The sequence below is a fragment of the Melanaphis sacchari genome, unplaced genomic scaffold (genome assembly GCF_002803265.2).
Source record: "Melanaphis sacchari strain LSU unplaced genomic scaffold, SCAv2.0 Contig11_pilon_pilon, whole genome shotgun sequence".
Taxonomy (NCBI): domain Eukaryota; kingdom Metazoa; phylum Arthropoda; class Insecta; order Hemiptera; family Aphididae; genus Melanaphis; species Melanaphis sacchari.
Window position 1 is genome coordinate 283190 of NW_020270469.1, and position 6000 is coordinate 289189.

Consider the following 6000-nt stretch of genomic DNA (forward strand, 5'->3'; position numbering starts at 1 on the left):
TAACTTATGTGATATTTATACACTGATACTCTTAAAACTAATACAGACACTTCACATCCATTTTGTGCAGATTAAAAGGGCTCAATCGTGCTAATTGGTTGAATGCAATCGTGATGCGTTTTTTGAATGGAAAAAGGTAAGTTGGGCGTAATTTTGTTGCATCAGTTTTACACCCGGGGCTTGATTTACCGCTTTTAAGATGTAGATAAATTTTTGCGAACCCAATTAACCCTTCTCTCTACGTGCTACAAGTGATAAAAGTGATATAACTCACATAGACAAAATACATGTTCCGTACAATTCAAAATCCTACGCTTAATTTAAAACTCTCCATGATGATCTGTTTGAAATGATGCATTAGCATTGCACACATACTTCAAAAAATTATCAATTAAAAACTACATCAATAAGATCTATCGGTATTCGGTAAGTTTTTTCGGTCATTTATACACAATGCAAACGATCCACAACACTTCGCGTTGAAAGTCCGTCCTAACAGAATATGTAGACTTCAACACAGTTATCCCTATGCTGTTTTAAATTAACTCATTTAAATTTACCTATTATTGTAAATACCTGTATAATTTAATTGTGATCGTAATTTAAATCTTTATGTGTAACACAATTGGAGGTATAATGTAAAAATTATTATTATAACCTGTTAAATTTAAAACCCAGTAATCTTACTATATAACCTATATTATCTAATATATAAATGTTAAAAATTTAAAACAACTTTTAGGCTAATCCATAATACATATTATCAAATGCTTTCAAATGGATTTTTGTGATACTATTTTAATATTTAAAAAATTTATAAGTATGTTAAATATTACAATTTGAAAATTCTCATAACTTGCTTAAAAATTTAAATATTGTAAAAATACTGAAGAGAAAGTATAGTCGCTTAGATAATGTTTTCTCACCTTTAGTTTGGTACCTACCTATATTAACTCAATTATTATCTTTATTATTAAGGTGTATTATTTATTACAGAAAATTGGAACTCCTAAACATAAATATGATACGTCAAACGTTTGTATGACAAACAAGTAAGCAACTTTTGCGGATAGGTCGTAAGTAGTAATAGGTAAGTGTGGCTTCCTCTTAAGAGGATATCAGTGAAATTATTTGTTTTCCCACGCACAATATACCTACATAAAATTCATTCATGTAAAAATCGTAAAATCGTTTTTATTTTAAATGATTTTTGAATTACGATATCTTAGAGTAAAATAATCTATTACAAAAATTACAAAGTATAATATTTCATAGGATTTTATTTATGGGTTTTAAATTTTATTATTATACTTGTAAAATATTCTATTCTGTAATCAATTTTAACAACTTGGAGTAAATTACGATGATGTAAATATACTTTTATGAATTAACCATGTTATATTTTATTGTTAACAACCAACTTAACTTGTATAAAAAAAAATAATTTAAAATCACATAGAAAAATATGCCAAAGCATGCATTTTTATTTAAATAATTTAAAACAAAACTAAGTCAAATTCGGGATATGACACACTCAACCATCGTGTTTTATACTTATATGATATTAAGAGTTTTTTCGTTCACGGACAATATTATCTTAAAGTTAATTCATATTTCCTATGTAGATTACAGTATAATATGGTCCCGTTAATCTCATTGCTTATATAAATATTTAAGTTATTTTAAAGAAAGATTAAAAAATACTTTAGAATAATAATAACAAACAAGAAATATACTTAGTATTTATACAGTATTATAAAATACATTAAACTATAAAATAAACATTAACTATTAATGGCTTGGTATAATTACTATATAATAAAAAAGACATAATTAGTGTATTAAAATTTGTATTGAATCAAACAACTACATTTTTATATAAGTATAGAAATATACATTCATTTAGATATATAATGATATAAATATGAACATTTATAATTGAATAGAAAAATAGTATAATGTTTATATTGTTACATATTATTATGAATATTATGATGTAATAATATAAACATTTATGCTTGACAAGTATATTCATGCATTTGTAGATACAGTTAAATTTGTTTTTTGTCCAAACGTTCGTTGCCCTTCAGAGGTCATAAACCGGAATTATACATAACCGAGAGCACTTATTCCTTTAGTTGACTAGATAGATCTAATTATAGAAATTAGTTCAAGTATGAACTATTTCCACATGGAAAACTATAATAATATATTATTCCTAAATGACATAAACATTAGATAGTGAATCTTTTTGTAGCCTTATAGGTAAATACTTCCAGGTATAAATTACTTATTAGGTGGTTTAAAATGTTTTTTCTTCAAAATTTCAATTAAGAACTAGTACATTTTTAAAAATAGTATATAAATTCCATTATTCGAATTATTCATGTAGGTATATATTAGTATTATCAATACCTATACATTAACATGACAGCCTAACAGATTACTGTAATGACAAATTTGTTTCTATTGGGCAGCCAATTGAAAGTAGTGTAATAATATTAAGATTTGGTATGTTTTCCCTGAAATCAGAGGTCTTTTTTAATTTTATATTAAAATAGCATTCTGATTGGTTTTGAAATTTTTTTTTCATGACTGGAAACAGTAGCTTTGTTTACATCAGTATATTTACTTTGCTGCGTCTTTTACTGCTTCTCTGTTAACTTTTGGATTTTTTTATTGTATTTCTCAACAGTCTTCATATTGACGTCGGGATTTTTCTCAGTATATTTCTTAATTGCCTTTCTAAAAATTTTGGAACTTTTATCGTTATATTTTTTCACAGCTTCCTTATATTTTTGTATCTTGAATCTGTCATATACTCTTGAGTTGCATTTTTTTCAGTTTATTATTTTAATTATTTTTATAAAATTAACATTTTATATTAAGGATTATTATTTATAATCTTAATATAATATGATTATTTTAGTTTTATTTTTATTTATAAAATAAGTACCTTGTAAAATCATTAACATTTAATACTTTTTATTGTTTAATTATAATATCCAAAAATTAACTGTTAAACTGAGGTTACATGGAGTATTGTAGCTTGTAGCTATATAACTGTACTCAATTAAGTTTATTATTATGTATTTTTTGGCTGTAAATTATAAAGTCTATAATATTATACTACATTTATGTTATAATATGGAAATCATTTATATTAGTTTTTTGATTATATTATATGTAATAATAATAATAATAAAAAAATAATTTACCTAAAAAATATTATTTACTTTATAACAATAATTTGTATTATAAAATTTTAGAATATCCTATACGGCTTATATAGTTCAATAGTTATATATAATATAAAAATATATATATATATAACTTGCACTTTTGTAAAATCGATAAATATTTATGTTATAAATTTTAAAAATCGTTATAAAACTAGTAACTACATTTGTTTTAAACCTATTCTATACGTTAGTTGAATATTTGTTTGTAAATCGTTTTTTCTTTTAGTAATAATTGGGTAATTGAATTTTGAAGCGTATATTTTTTCCCATGCATCCACAATGTTGTTCTGAGTCTTAAAATAATACATTAATACCCAATATACTTAAATAAATCAAATAAATGTAGCATATCAACAGATATGTTTACACTATTTAATACCAAACACCTGAAACACCATTTATACGATTTACCTTTTGATATACCTTTTATATACCTCGTATTTATGTTTTATTGTAATGTTTATATGGATCATAATATTATATATTTTATATATTAGTTACCCACTGTGCAATCTAAGTTACAAAATGTTGCTGCAATGTTAAGTTTCGATCACAATGAAATGTTACCAAGTAACAATAATGCGATGTCCTATAATTGTTCCATAATAATAATACCAAATATATCATCAAGTAACATTACTGAAATGTTAAAAATACACATTTATGCAATGTTACAAATTAATATTCATTCAATGTTTAATTATTATTGCATTGAAATAATCTTGTTTACGCGGTAATACGGGCAATACATTCTTCAATTATAATATTATTACTTTATTTATAATCTTACAAATATCTTTAAATAGCTATATCCCATTGTTATAAACACTATCACTGGATTTTCCAATTCGGATTTCGGGGAAGCCGAACCCGCAAAACGACCGGCGCGCTAAATAATAGCTAGCAATGTGAATCTTTATTTTATTTGTTAGTCTTTGCGTCAAGTGCCGAAGAGTGTGTTCAGAATAATTACAATATATACAAGTCATAATAATCCATGTAAGTATTTCAATTATTATTTTCTAAGATTGTTCGTATTCTATTGTTTTTCTCTAACATATTTTTTCGTTAATTGGTATTTTTATTATTTACTCGTCTCAGTCGTCTCTACAGAAAGAAATGAATTTCCAAAGTAGTGAATTTTCTACTCCTGTAGCTGTAAGACAGGTAATTATGCTTATGTTTTGTAGTTAATATTTTTTTCATATATTTTTACATAGGTATAACATTTTTTGTCGTTTAAGAAAAAAAGATGTACGATTATTGGATAAAGCAAAAAATGACATAAATGATAATATTTTAAATTTAAAAATATATGTACCATCTGAATTTTCTAGACTTCCTAGATTACTTGATGATTTTTATTTTTGGAAAGCCACAGAATTAAGATGTTTTTTGTTGTATTACGGTCATGTTGTTTTAAAAGGAAAGTTGAAAAAAACATTTTATGTACATTTTTTACATTTGGTAATTGCAATAAGAATTCTCGTTACACATGAAACATGTATTTCTTTGAATGCAAAAGCCAAAATGTTATTAGACGCTTTTGTAAGAGATTATGCTGTTCTGTATGGTAAAAAGTTTGTCAATTACAATGTTCATAATTTAATACATTTACCATTTTTTGTTCTAAAGCATGGCCCACTTGAATCTTTTAGTTGTTTTAAATACGAAAATTATTTGCAAGATATTAAAAAATGTATGAAATGTTCAAGGTTTCCTTTGCAAGAAATTTCTAACAGAATTTATGAAAAACTAAATCAAATTAAAAATATTTCTGAAACAAAATATCCTAAACTTTTTAAAGAATTACTTAAAATTCAAAATTTATCAAATAACAAAGCTTATGAAAAAGTGGTTTTAGAAAATTTTTCAACAATAAACATAAATTATATTAATAATAATTGCATAATGTTAAAAAATAATGATTTGGTGTTTGTTAAACAAATTCTATTGACTTCAAACAATGAAATCAAATTTCTTGTAAAAAAATGTAGTAGTTTTTCATCTTTTTTTAATTTACAAAATTTTTTTTCCAAAGACATTGGCTCATACAGTATTGATCTTCAATCTCAAAGTACACCTTATCTTATTCCAGTATCTGATTTTAAATGCAAGTGTTTTTATATAAAAATATCGGTGAATAAAGCTGTAGTTATCACATTATGTCATGATCTAGATATACCACAGTAGTTTTTTTTAAATTATAATATTATATTGTATGTTTGATTAATTTATGATTTGTATTTGTTAAAATTGTTAATTTTTTTTTTTTTGTGTCAATTTGAATTTAGTTGGTACATATTTAGTTTATTTAAAGAAAATATATTTTATGTATTATACAATACATTTTATTATTTTGTGATGTATAAAGATATCTTATATAATTGTATGATTTTTATGCATAAAGTTTATTTTTTTAAATATTAAGTTTACTGTAATTAATTTTATTTTATTTTATGATATCTGAGTTTAATAAGTTATTATTATAAATTATACATTAATAATGTTAATTATCAATAAGTTAAATTTTGTGTCATATTGATGTTAATTGTTATGAAGTAAAATAAAACACTTATTAATTTGTTTTTGAACTAAATAAATTTGTTATTCCTTTTTATATTTTTTGTTATTATAAAAAATAATAATATAAATGCCATTAAAGGATTGGTTAAGATGAATGTTATATAGTAACATTAATTTTATGTTATTTAGTAACATTAATTTCATGTTACTTAGTAACATTAATTTCATGTTA

At 23.3% G+C, this 6000-nt stretch overlaps 1 long non-coding RNA gene across 2 annotated transcripts; it reads left to right on the top strand.

Moving 5' to 3' along the window:
- The first annotated feature begins 3754 nt into the window (after positions 1-3754).
- Positions 3755-5477, top strand: LOC112604353. 2 transcript variants are annotated; one of them, XR_003115220.1, is made up of 4 exons: positions 3755-3975; positions 4049-4241; positions 4344-4409; positions 5284-5477. It is a non-coding gene; the product is annotated as an uncharacterized LOC112604353 (long non-coding RNA). The 2 variants fall into 2 exon arrangements; XR_003115219.1 differs by having other exon boundaries at positions 3758-4241; positions 5284-5472.
- The last annotated feature ends 523 nt before the right edge of the window (positions 5478-6000 follow it).